The sequence below is a fragment of the Choloepus didactylus genome, chromosome 6 (genome assembly GCF_015220235.1).
Source record: "Choloepus didactylus isolate mChoDid1 chromosome 6, mChoDid1.pri, whole genome shotgun sequence".
Taxonomy (NCBI): Eukaryota; Metazoa; Chordata; class Mammalia; order Pilosa; family Megalonychidae; genus Choloepus; species Choloepus didactylus.
Genome location: NC_051312.1, coordinates 87,336,193 through 87,349,763, shown reverse-complemented (window position 1 = coordinate 87,349,763; position 13,571 = coordinate 87,336,193). Strand labels below are relative to the sequence as shown.

The following is a 13,571-nucleotide window of genomic DNA, read 5'->3' as shown; positions in this document are numbered from 1 at the left end:
GAGTTGTTATAACCGATGACCTTGGAAGGGCTTTGGAAAATCCAAAAGCTCACCTTTTATTTCTTTAGCATTTAGCATTTTTAATTTAACAAATATTCCCAAAGAACCTATGATGCCCCAGGTCCCATGCTAGAGGATAAGAGGAATAGAAGAAAGAATCAGACAAGACCTTTGCCTTCCAAAGACTTTACATGCTAATTGGACAGGCAGGTATGAAAACAGAGGTCTCAAGGGAATGAACAAAGAGCATGGGTGGGGAAAGTACTGGAAAAAATGCTTGAATATGTGACTTGCAGTTTTTTGGGTTCAGTTTGGTGGCTTGATTTGCCTTGTGAAGATTCTATCTATGGTATCTTATAGTATAGCTGGAGAAAGAGATCTGAACCCCAGATATGAGATGAAATTGAAGAGATGGTCTTTGTTCAGTCAGAGGTTATCATTCTTATATAACAATGGCAGTGTGATGCAGGAGAAAAATTTGGGAACTTGAGTTAAAATCCCTGGTCTGTCACTTAGAGCATGTTACATAATATTGCTGAAGGTTCAGTTTTGTCATGAATACAACAGGATAAATACCTCAAATAATTACAGTTCAGTTTAACATTTCTGGAAGTCTATACTGTGCTAGGTGGATTCCTAGGTTGCATAAATGAAAGATAGTTTCCTAGGAACTCCCAGTCCAGTGGGAAGAATTGTGCCGTGTAAGAGCATAAAATACAAGCCATGGAAGAGCATCTCTTGATTATAAGTGCTTCCTTGTGAAAGCTTCCACTGCGATGATGACCAAACATTACTAAGTGCTTCCCACTGGAATGGTATTACTGTAAATAACTTCCCATCCTATCTTCTTTCTATTTGATATACCTTGGGCCATCTTCTTAACTCCCATCTGCCCCTAACCTCCCTGTCTGTCCAGCTGTCTGGAAGTGATATATTTTGTTTTTGTTTTTATTTATTTATTTTGTCAACAGCTGGTCTCTGAAGGCTCAGGATTATTGGGAGGGGTAAATGAAACAGTATCAATGAGGTCAACTGGGATTAGCATCTGACACATAGTAGGCAGTGACTAATGGGAGCTTTCATTATCCATGATCTGTGTGTCATCTGAGTCATAGAACAAGGGAACCTCTCAGATTATCTGCCATCTTCTGGCCACTGTTCTAGATATCAGGAGTACAACAGTGACCCAAACAGATGAAAATCCCTACCATCATGGAGCTTACATTGTGTCGGGGAAGACACAATTAAGATAAAAAGTAAAATATGAGGTACAATAAACAATGATATATGTGAAAGAGGAAAAATAAAGCAAGGAAGGAAGGACTGTAGTTTTGGGGTGAAGTTTTGAACTTTTAGATAGGGAATGAAGGAGGGCCTGAGAAGGTGATTTTTAATTAAGGCCTGACAAAAGTGAGAAAGTGAACTAGAGGGAGAGCATTCCAGGAAGAGGGAATAATAGCAAATGCAAAGACCCTGAGGCTAGACTTGGGCATGTTTTCAAGGAATAGCATGAGGCCAGGATAACTGAAATGAAGTGACCAAGGGAGAGAGTAATAGAAGAGGTCAAAATTTAGGGATGGGAGCGTATCTTGTTGGGTCTTCTAGATCCTAATAAAGACTTAGCTTTTTCAATGAGTGAGATGAAGTGATTGAGGATTTTGAGCAGAGGAGTGACCTGATCTGACTTAAGTTTTCATAGAATCACTCTGACTGCTCTGTTAGATGGACAGAAGAAGGCATGAGTGCAAAAGCAGTGAGACCAGTTAAAAGGCAGTTGTATTAATTGTGGAGATATTGGAAATTGATAGAGTTCTGGATGTATTGTAGAAACAGAACCAAGAAAGATTTGCTGATGGACTAGTTGTGAGGTATGAGAAAAAGAGAAGTCAAGAATCATAAAATTTTGGTCTGTACATTGGAGGGACAGAGTTGGCATGAACGGAACTGGGGAAGACTTTGGGAGAAACAGGTTTTGGGGGAGAGGGGTGAGTAGATATAAGATTAGTTAGAGTTGTGAGATTGGATGAGGTGACCTTGGAAGTGGATGTAGACAGAAAAGAGTAGAGGCCAAAACTTTCATCTAGGTCACCACAAAGTTTAGAAATTGAGAAGCTGCTGCCAGAATGATAGAGGAAACAATCAGATGAGTGTAGTGTCTGGAAGCCAAGTGAAGAAATTGTTTAAAAGAGTAGAGAGTGATCAACTTTAGTCAAATGCTGCTGACTTGTAAAGTAAGATGAAGGCTGAAAACTGATTGCTATTTTTTTTCATAGAGGAGGTCATTGGTGACAGTAGTGATGTGGATAGGAAGGAAATCTGATTGGAGTGGGTTCAGAAAATGGGAGGAAAGATGAGAGAAAGCAAATATAAACAGCTCTTTTTAAGAGTTTTGCTGTGAAGAGAAAAAGTGTTGATTGGTAGCTGATATATTAGGTGTTTTTTTTATTTGTTTAATTTACTGGTTTGAAAAAGATTAGACAAGTAACAGCATGCTAATAGCAATAATCCTGCAGAGAAGGAAAATCTGATAATGCAGTAAAAGGAAGGGAAAAATTACTGTAGCAATGTCATTCTATTTGGTGAGAGGGGTTGGAATCTTAAAGTATTCCAACTTAGTGTATAACATAGATTGTTCATTCATAGTAAAGAAGAGAAATTAAGAGTATATGGGCATAAATACAGTTTGATAGATAAATGTGGTGGGAGCTTGTGGGCATTCTCTTCTGAATACTTAATATTATTAAGATGCAAAATCACTAGTTGAGAGAGAGAATAGAAGAAAAAGCATGAAGTAGTCTTCTAGGAGAGTGAATGGAATACCAATTGATTGTTAGTTTGCATTTAGGGCACATATGAAAATAGTGATCATGAGTTTAAAGTGAAACTTTAGTTAGTGTGGTTATGGTTTCCTCCTCTCGAGACCTGTATCAATGTAGGCAGGGAGTAGGTGGTAAATTGAATCAGGATTGTGGTTTAACCAAACTAGTGTTAATAACAAGTTACAAAGAACAAGGAAGTATTATAGAAATTGACCTTGGAATTCAAACTAGGGTTAGGAGGGAAGTGAGGCTATGAGGAGGGTGATGGACAATGAAGTGTATGTAGTATTGGTAGGTTGAGTGTACTGATAGGTTGAAGGATTGTTAGAGTTGGGGTACCCCAGTGAGTGAGCTGGAAGGATAGGAGTTGGTGGTTGGAGAATGTAATGTTTGAAATAATAGATTATAGAAGTGTGGCAGTTACTGGTAATAACAATGCTGAAGGTATAACCATGGAAATGAAAGGGTGGAAGTCAAGATCAATGGAGAAAAAAAAGTCAAGTAACTGAGAGGCCAGACTGTTGCACCCAATATTTATGTAGTTACTGAAATGACCAAGAATTATAACTAGTGATGTTGGGGAGAATGAAAGTAAGTTAGGAGCCATAATCTTTAAGGCATAAAAGGGAGTAACTTGGGAGTAGTAGATGATTACAGCAGGGAGGGCTGCCAGGTGATATAGTTTTATTATGTCAGATTCAAAGTTTGATGCTTATTTGGAGGAGAGTCTGGAAGCAACAATGAAGTTCAAGGTGTGGGGAGTGAGAGAAAGTACATTCTCCATCTCAGAGGGCTGCAGAGGAAACATCAGGAAAAGCGAGGTTTCACTTAGAACAAGAAGGTGAGGGGGCTATTTACAGAAAAGGCTGAAGATACAGAGGATCTTGCTAACCTTGAGTTCCAGAGGATATAGTGGAAACGGTCAGGAAATGAAGAGGGGAGAGAGATTGGGTCAGAAAATGCAATGCACAGAGCCACATAGAATTAGATTCTAGAGATGAGGATGGCCTAGGTGTCAGGGTTGGGGTATTGGGGGGTGGAAGTGTGGAAAGCAAACATCTCCAACTTCTCCAGAGGTCTTTTTGATTGTATGTAGTGAGATACCTCACACTTTTATTGATATTGGTCTTCCAATGACATGTGAAATAAGATATAACTGCTGGTTAAAATATAATTCATGGTTCATCAGGATAGATAATTTAAATTTATTAGCATATATTAAAAACATATTCCTTTGAAATAGGAAACATTGGTAGATGCTTTATAGAAACCAGATAGATGAACTTGTTGTCATGTTTGGTGATAGCCACAGTAGATCAGTAGCTTGTTCTAAATCCTTAATCTTTTTTATTCAAACATTGATACCACATTGACTTTTTTATTGTGGGTCATTATGCCTCATAATGAGCATGTTGTAGTTTATTTTCAGAATAGCAGGATGCTCCATCTAAATGATCTATTTAGAAGTAGTTGTTCCAGATTACAAATCAATCTGGAAATTTCAACAAATAACCTACAGTGAGCTTTTGATTTTATCTTGATAAGATTATAAGTTGTGGTCACACTTGTAGTTTGTAATCATCTTTATCTGAAATGGGAATTCTGGAATGTTACTAAAACTAGTGCAGTGCCTACAAGACTGCTTACCTAAACTTTGGTCAGCCATACTCACATTGTATCACCAATAATGAACCCCCCTCCCCATAACACCTCACATCTGTACACTACTCTACAGTTTGGTAAGTGCTTTCCTATCTACTTTCTATTTTCTTCTTCAGAACAGCCCTTAGGTAGGTAGATAAAAATAGATAAGGAAGCTGATTCTAAGGGACTTTCTACTTCCAAAACGTCCTAGTTCCAGAACTTCCCTGGCGGTAAATGTCAGGACTGAAAGCTTAAAGGGAGAATTTTCAAGAATAGAGCCTCTGGCTGCTCTGAAGCCATGTAGTTCCCTGAGCAGAGACTATCTTTTTTAGAGGTCAGAGTCAAAGTAGTTGCGATCTGAACCACTGACACGAACATAAGGCCTAGTTTGTCTTCAGAAGAGCAGCAGGCATCTGGACAAAATAAGGAAACTGAGCATACCATCTGCAGTTTGACTGATTGATTTCCACATGCCCATCTTGTTTTCCTAAAGGGAAGTAGTGTTTATTTTTCTTTTTCTGCTTTTTAATTTTTATTTTTTTTATTAGAGAAGTTATGGGTTTACAGGAAAACATGCATAAAATAAAGAATTCCTATATACCACCCCACCACCAATACCTTGTACTGGTGTGGGACATTTGTTACAATTGATGATAGCACATTTTTGTAATTGTACTGTTAATTACAGTCCATGGTTTAACTTAGGGTTTAAAGAGAAGTAGTTTTAAAAGTAGGCATAGTATATAATAGGATCAAAAATAAATAAAGATCAAGTCCACTCCTAGGTATATACCCCCCAAAAAAAGTACCTGTACTTTTGCTCTGTGTGTATTTATACTCTAATGATCATAGCTTGTACTCAAAGAAATACTTGTACTCTAATGATGACAGCAGCACTATTCACAATAGCCCAAAGGCGGAAAGAACCCAAATGCCCATCAGTGGATGAGTGGATAAACAAATTGTGGCATGAACATACAATGGAATATTGTACATCCATAAAAATAAATGCAGTTGGTACAGGATCTGAATTTTCTAAATGGTACAACTCTACAGTTGATTTGTTCAAACACCACAATTGCATGGAACTTTGAATAGGAAGTGAGATATGGTAGGTTAGTATAGACTGGAGTGAAATAGTGACACATCCCAGAGTAATTTGGGCAGATAATAAAAAATATATTTACAGCCTCCCCCTCCCCAGCCCCGAGGATCTGGGGGAAGGTGTGGAAGTGTTGGATTTCCTCAGCTGGACTGGTGTTGATGTTGTCACAAACATTGGGACTGGGGGTTTGATGTGCTGAGCCCTCGATCACGGGACATGCCCTTATGAAGCTCATTACTGCAAAGGAGAGGCTAAACTTGCGTATAATTGTGCCTAAGAGTCTCCCCCTGAGTACCTCTTTGTTGCTCAGATGTGGCCCTCTCTCTCTCTAACTGAGCCACCTCGACAGGTGAACTCGCTGCCCTCCCCACTACGTGGGACCCGACTCCCAGGGTTGTAAATCTCCCTGGCAATGCAGAATATGACTCCCGGGGATGAATGTGGACCCGGCATTGTGGGACTGAGAGTATCTTCTTGACCAAAAGGGGGATGCAAAATGAGACAAAATAGTTTCAGTGGCTGAGAGATTTCAAATGGAGTTGAGAGGTCACTCTGGTGGACATTCTTATGCACTATATAGATAACACCTCTTAGGTTTTAATGTATTGGAATAGCTAGAAGTAAATACCTGAAACTACCAAACTCCAACCTAGCAGTCTGGACTCCTGAAGGCAATTATATAATAATGTAGATTACAAGGGGTGACAGTGTGATTGTGAAGACCTTGTGGATCACACCCCCTTTATCTAGTGTATGGATGAGTAGAAAAATGGGGATAAAAACTAAAGGACAAATGGGGTGGGATGGGGGGATGATTTGGGTGTTCTTTTTTCACTTTTATTTTTTATTCTTGTTCTGGTTCTTTCTGATGTAAGGAAAATGTTCAGAGATAGATTGTGGTGATGAACGCTTAACTATGTTATCATACTGTGGACAGTGGATTGTATACCATGGATGATTGTATGGTGTGTGAATGTATTTCAGTAAAACTGAATTTAATAAAAAAAAAAAGGGGGGGGGAAGAAATGAAGTAGTAGTACATGCTACAGTATGGGTGAACTTGGAAAACATTTTGTTAAGTGAAGGAAGCTAGACACAAAAGGTCACATAATATATAATTCCATTTATATGAAATATCCAGAATAGGTAAATCCATGGAAGCAAAAAGAAGGTTGGTGGTTGACAGGGTCTGGGGGAAGAGGGGGAGGAGTAACAACTTAATGGGTATGGGATTCCTTTTTGGGGTGACGAAAATGTGTTGTTGGAACTAGATAGAGCTGGTGGTTACACATGTTGTGAATGTACTAAATGAACTGGGTTGTTTATTTTCAAATGGTTAATTTTTTATGTCAATTTGACCTTAATTAAAAAAAAACGTAAAAATAATTCAAGACTTTAAAAGAAAGTTCTTGGGAAAACAAAAAAGAATGATTATTTTACTTTTCCAAAATAAATAAAGAGATCTACAGTGAAGGGAAAATAAATAATAATGTAGTAAATAAATTCAAGGTCAATTTAGTACCAGAAGTTCTTGTACATTGTTAAGGATTGGTAGCAAATTCCTTCTTTTCTGTTTCAGCTGTTCCTTTCTAGTTCAGACTCTGATTTTTTTAAACCTGGATAGCTGCTTAAGTCCTACTGCGTCTCCATCCTCCATCTTCTCATGAAACATCTTTTCTCCTGAAAAATCTTTCTGAAACAGAGATCTGATTATATCACTTGTTACTTTAAACCTCCATGACTCCCTATTCATCTTCACAGCAGTTTTTTAGATTAAGTAGTAGTGGTTCCATTTTACAGATAGAGAGAGTAGCCTAGGAGAGGATAACTTGCCATAGATCTCAGAGATCTAAAAGGGATAGCAAGAATTGGAACTCAGGTCTTCTGATTGAGGCTCCTATATGCATTCTGCCCTCTTGATTAATAGGAACACAGATGTTCATATAATTACCTTCCTGTAGCAGATAGTCTCAAGGTGAAATTAGCATTCCCCTTACTGTTTTGAGACTCTCTACCTTTCTAAAACAGTAGACTTGGGAAGGGACAGCCCAGTGTCTTGAATGTTCCTGTGGACATTGTAGGACTGGGCCATTGAAAATTGTGTATGACAAGGATGTCTCCCAAATGAAATAATAAAGCCACCATTTACTAAGTGTTTACATTTGCTCAGGCAGAACATATTTTATCTCACTTAATCCTCCCAACAATCCTAGGATGCAGATATCACTTGTATTTGCACTATACAGAAGAGGAAACTGAGATTAAGTAAGCTATCCAAGGCCTCACAGCTGCTACTGTGAATTTAAAACCTGTGTTCTTAATCACTACATGAAGTTCCTGGGCAGCACTTTGCACATGTTGCTTCCCCAGGGAAGCTTATGACTTGGATGCTAGTAACTTGCCAGTGTATCTCCATTTTAATGCGCTCCATGGATTTACTTTAGAGAACTAATAGAGAACACCTTGATTGAATTGTTCTTCAACAAATACCTACATTTCTTCACATTCCCTCAGTATCCTACATCTCATGACAAATCTAACATGCCAAGGGAGACTTAGGATCATCAAAAGGGAGGAGGGGGGTTTATCGGGACTGCATCATCATACAGCTCATTTGTTCATTTGTCTTTCTATGTAACTGTTCATTCATCTGTCTATCCAGAGAATGTCATCAAGGTGATGTAGAGGAATGGCTCCAGTCTAAGGTCAGGAAACCTGGGTTTGTTCAGGGCCCTGTCAATGTATTTCTAGAGTAATCCCTTCCCTTCTCTGCACCTCAGTTTTCTGTTCTAAAAAAAGTAAATAAATAAGGCTGCTGGATGCCATGACCATAGCCCTTTTCCAGTTACTCTCTGCAACTAGATGAGATAGGTAGCGTGGCAGTTGTGCTTTTGAAAGGATACACTAATATTTTTGCACTGTGCCTCAAGAGTTACCTAAGAAAATATAATCTGATTTATTTAATAGCTTGCGTTGCAAATCTAGCCTCTTAAAGTAACCATTAAAGAAAGGCCGTTAGGATTGCTGATGTATAGTCTCCATAGAAATGCTTGATCATTATTTCTTATATCTTGGGGTATTATAGCAAGTTTGTCTGCAACAATCCATTACTAGCAAATTGTAACTTTGCTCTAGAAGTAAGTGATAATTTAAGGTCCATTGCATGGTACTGTTGTGAAACCATGGTATTCAATCAATTTATTCAACAAATATATTCCAAGCACCTGCTGTGTGCCTGACTTTGTGCTAGGTGTTAGAGACAAAACTCTGATCAAGATAGATCTCTGCTATCGTGAGCTTTATCATGAGGATGGGTACAGTTACATTATTGTGTGGTTAATACTACAGAAGCTTCCCAGAGAAAGTAGCATCTAACTGAGCCCTGAAAAGAAGATTAGGAATTATCTAGACTAAGGGATAGGGAAGATAAAGGAAAACCCAGAAATGATAAAGAAGGCTGGTATTTTAGGTAGAAAGAATTATTTTGAGGAGGTAGGTTCTCAGGACTGTATTTGGAAGTTGTAAGGTAACAGAAACTAATCTAGAGAGAATTTATAGAGTGAAAGGAGACTGCTGAAGAAAGAATCTTAGGGCTTGCCCACATTTAAGGAGTCAGCAGAGAAATGCCAGCAGGATAGAATGACGAGGAGTAAGGAGAGGGATTCCAGGGTGACTGACTACTGGTGCTGGTTCCTTCTCTCTACTCTTGGGCTCCTAATTTGGTAGTGCCCCTTTTCTCTTTTTTTTTTTTATTTTTTTATTTTTTATTTTTAATCTTCATTTTATTGAGATATATTCACATACCACGCAGTCATACAAAACAAATCATACTTTCGATTGTTTACAGTACCATTACATAGTGGTACATTCATCACCTAAATCAATCCCTGACACCTTCATTAGCACACACACAAAAATAACAAGAATAATAATTAGAGTGAAAAAGAGCAATTGAAGTAAAAAAGAACACTGGGTACCTTTGTCTGTTTGTTTCCTTCCCCCATTTTTCTACTCATCCATCCATAAACTAGACAAAGTGGAGTGTGGTCCTTATGGCTTTCCCAATCCCATTGTCACCCCTCATAAGCTACATTTTTATACAACTGTCTTCGAGATTAATGGATTCTGGGTTGTAGTTTGATAGTTTCAGGTATCCACCACCAGCTACCCCAATTCTTTTTTTTTTACTTGTTTTTTTTTTTTTTTTCTCTTTATCTGAACTCTCTCTCCTCTCGCAAACCCTACTGTAGCTGAGTGCGGTGGTCCTCAAATTTTAGCTTGCATCGTAATCACCTGGAAGGTTTGTTAAAACACAAAATGGGCCCAATGCCAGAGTTTCTTCTGATTCACTTGGTCTGGCATGAGGCCAGTAATTTCATTTCTAACAACTTTCCCAGGTCATGCTGATTCTGCTCCTTGGAGAGGGAAGGGGAAGGCACACTTCTTAAGAGCCAAACGTCTGTGAACCAGCTGCCTCAGAATCACCCAAGATGCTTTTACAAAGGGGATGGGGGTGGGGTGAAGGGCATGGGAAATGGTACGTGTCTGGGATTTGCCTCAAAATAATATGGGGGTAGTGATGGTGACAGTGGTTGAGGGTACTGATGAAACAAGCTTGGCTATGCAGTGATAATTGTTGAAGCTGCGTGATGGTTATTTGGGGATTCATTAAACAGTTCTATCTACTTTTGTATGTTTGAAGTTTTCCATTTAAAAAGCTTTAAAAAAAAAAAAGCCTACAGGAATTTGTATTTTTAAAATGCTTCCTAGGTGATGCTGATGGGCAGCCATCTTTGGGAATCACTGATATAATGAAAGCACCCTAGACAGTGATCCAGAAAACCCTGGGTCTAGTCTGTGTGTGTGTGTGTGTGTGTGTGTGTGTGTGTGTGTGTGTGTGTGTGTGTGTGTGTGTGTGTGTGAGACAGCTTTATTGAGATACAATTCACCCATTTGCAATTAAAGTTTAAATTGTAATTAACTTTACAATTAAATGGTTTTAGTAAATTCACAGAATTATGCAGCCATTACCACATCAATTTTAGAACGTTTCATCATTTCCAAAAGAAACTCCATATTTCCATAGATTTGCCTATTCTGGACATTTCTTTTAAATGGAGTCGTACAATATGTGATCTTTTTTGTGACTAGTATCTTTCACTTAGCATAATGTTTTCAAAGTTCATCCACATTGTAGCATGTATCAATACTTCATTCTTTTTTTGAAACAACTTTGTTGAAATATAATACATATAACATACAGTTAACCAATTTAAATTGTACAGTTCGGTGACTTTTAATATATCCACTGAGTTGAACAACTTTGGAACACTTTCTTCATCCCAAAAAGAACCTTTGCACTCATTAGCCATCTCCCTCTAATCCCCTCATCCCCTCAGGCCTAGGCAACCACCAATCTGCTTTCTATCTATAGATATATAGAAGGCATTTTATAGAAATGGAATCATACAATATGTGGCCTTTTGTGTCTGACTTCTTTAATTTAGCCACTTGAATGAATGAAACACTTGATGAATGTTTTTAAGGTTCATCCATGTTAGCTTGTCTCAGAACTTCATTCCTTTTTATTGCTGAATAATATTCCATCGTATATATATGCCACATTTTGTTTAGTTATCAGTTGATGGACATTTGGGTTATTTCCACCTTTTAGCTATTAGGAATAATGCTGCTATGAACATTTGTATATTCATGTTTTCAGTTCTCTTGGATATATGCCTAAGAGTGAAATTCCTAGATCATATGGCCACTCTATGTTTAACTGTTTGAGGAACTGCCAGACTGTTTTTCAAAGTGACTGCACCATTTTACAATCCCACCAGCAATGTATGAGAGTTCCAGTCTCTCCACATCTTTGCCAATGCTTGTAATTATTTGTCTTTTTAATTACAGCCATTCTTGTGGGTGTGAAGTGCTATCATTGTGATTTTGATTACCTGATGGCTAATGATGTTGAGCATCTTTTCATGAGTTTATTAGTTCTTTGTATATATTCTTTGGAGAATTGTCTATTCAGATTATTTGCCCATTTTTAAATTGAGTTGTCTTTTTATTATTGAGGTGTAAGTGTTCTTTATATATATTCTAGATATGAATCTCTTATCAAATAGAGTATTTGCAAATATTTTATCCCTTTCTGTGGGTTGTCTTTTCACTTTCTTCATGGTGTCCTTTTGAGGCACAAAAGTTGTTTTTGCTGAAGTCTAATTTACCTATTTTTTCTTTTGTTGCTTGTGCTTTTTGGTGTCATGTATTGGAAACCATTGCCAAATCTAAAATCACAAAGGCTTATACCTTTCTTTTCTTCTTTCTTCTAAGTTTTGTAGTTTTAGCTCTTACATTCAGGGTCTTTAATCTATTTGAGGGCCAATCCTTCACTTGCTTTGTGACCATGGACCCATTCATTTGCCTTTTCTTAGCCTCACTTTTTTCATATGTCAAATGAGGAGTTAAAAGTTAGCTAAATTTAAGATTACTTCCAGTTTTACATTTCTTTTATCTGTGATTTATGAAATAAGCTACTAAATGGAAAGTACTGTGGGAAATAAATACAAGGTGCTTTCCAAGTGTGGTAAAATGTTGATATCTTTGTAAAATACATTCTTTTGACTAAATACTGTTCTTTGGAATGAAGTATGCTTCTGAATAAATACATTTTTATTCTTAAGAATTAACAATATCCTTCTGAATGAATAAAATTAAATAAATCTAAAACTTCACTTCCTCAGTTGCACTAGCCTCATTTTAAGAGCTTAATAGTCACATATGACTGGCTAGTGGCTGCCGTACTGGACAGAACAGATAGCAACTATTTCGATCATTACGGAAAGTTCTGATGGACAGCACTGCTCTAGACTCTCCATCGGGAAAAAGATGAAGATATGGGAAATGTGCAGCCCAATCTATTTTTTTTTAATCATTTTATTGAGATATATTCACATACCACGCAGTCATACAAAACAAATCGCACTTTCGATTGTTCACAGTACCATTACATAGTTGTACATTCATCACCTAAATCAATCCCTGACACCTTCCTTAGCACGCACACAAAAATAACAAGAATAATAATTAGAGTGAAAAAGAGCAATTGAAGTAAAAAAGAACACTGGGTACCTTTGTCTGTTTGTTTCCTTCCCCTATTTTTCTACTCATCCATCCATAAACTAGACAAAGTGGAGTGTGGTCCTTATGGCTTTCCCAATCCCATTGTCACCCCTCATAAGCTACATTTTTATACAACTGTCTTCGAGATTCATGGGTTCTGGGTTGTAGTTTGATAGTTTCAGGTATCCACCACCAGCTACCCCAATTCTTTAGAACCTAAAAAGGGTTGTCTAAATTGTGCGTAAGCGTGCCCACCAGAGTGACCTCTCGGCTCCTTTTGGAATCTCTCTGCCACTGAAGCTTATTTCATTTCCTTTCACATCCCCCTTTTCGTCAAGAAGATGTTCTCCATCCCACGATGCCAGGTCTACATTCCTCCCCAGGAGTCATATTCCACGTTGCCAGGGAGATTCACTCCCCTGGGTGTCAGATCCCACGTAGGGGGGAGGGCAGTGATTTCACCTTTCAAGTTGGCTTAGCCAGAGAGAGAGGGCCACATCTGAGCAACAAAGCAAAAAATTGCTCTGTGGTGTCCAGTCCACCAGTTCCTGGCTTTCTACCTACTTTCCTGGAGGAGTAACTAAAACATACAGCTCACCAGTCCGCCATCTTGCCCCCCCCTATCCATGTGGTTTTAAAAACCCCAATCTATTTTTATGATTGTTATGCTTTTTCTCACCAATTCATTTTAATCTTATCTGAAGTAGGAATAATAATAATGATTAGCTATTTAACTATTGTTCCAGGATCAATACTATAAAATCCTTACAACATCAAAAAGCAGTGACTAACTTGAAAGGCGAAATCACTGCCCTCCCCCCATGTGGGATCAGATACTCAGGGTAGTGAATCTCCCTGGCAACATGGAATATGAC

At 38.0% G+C, this 13,571-nt stretch overlaps 1 protein-coding gene across 12 annotated transcripts in view; it reads left to right on the top strand.

Moving 5' to 3' along the window:
- FAM168A (family with sequence similarity 168 member A) overlaps positions 1 to 13,571 on the top strand; it is a 263,583-nt gene that overhangs the window by 180,730 nt on the left and 69,282 nt on the right. The gene's annotated exons all lie outside the window — the stretch shown is intronic.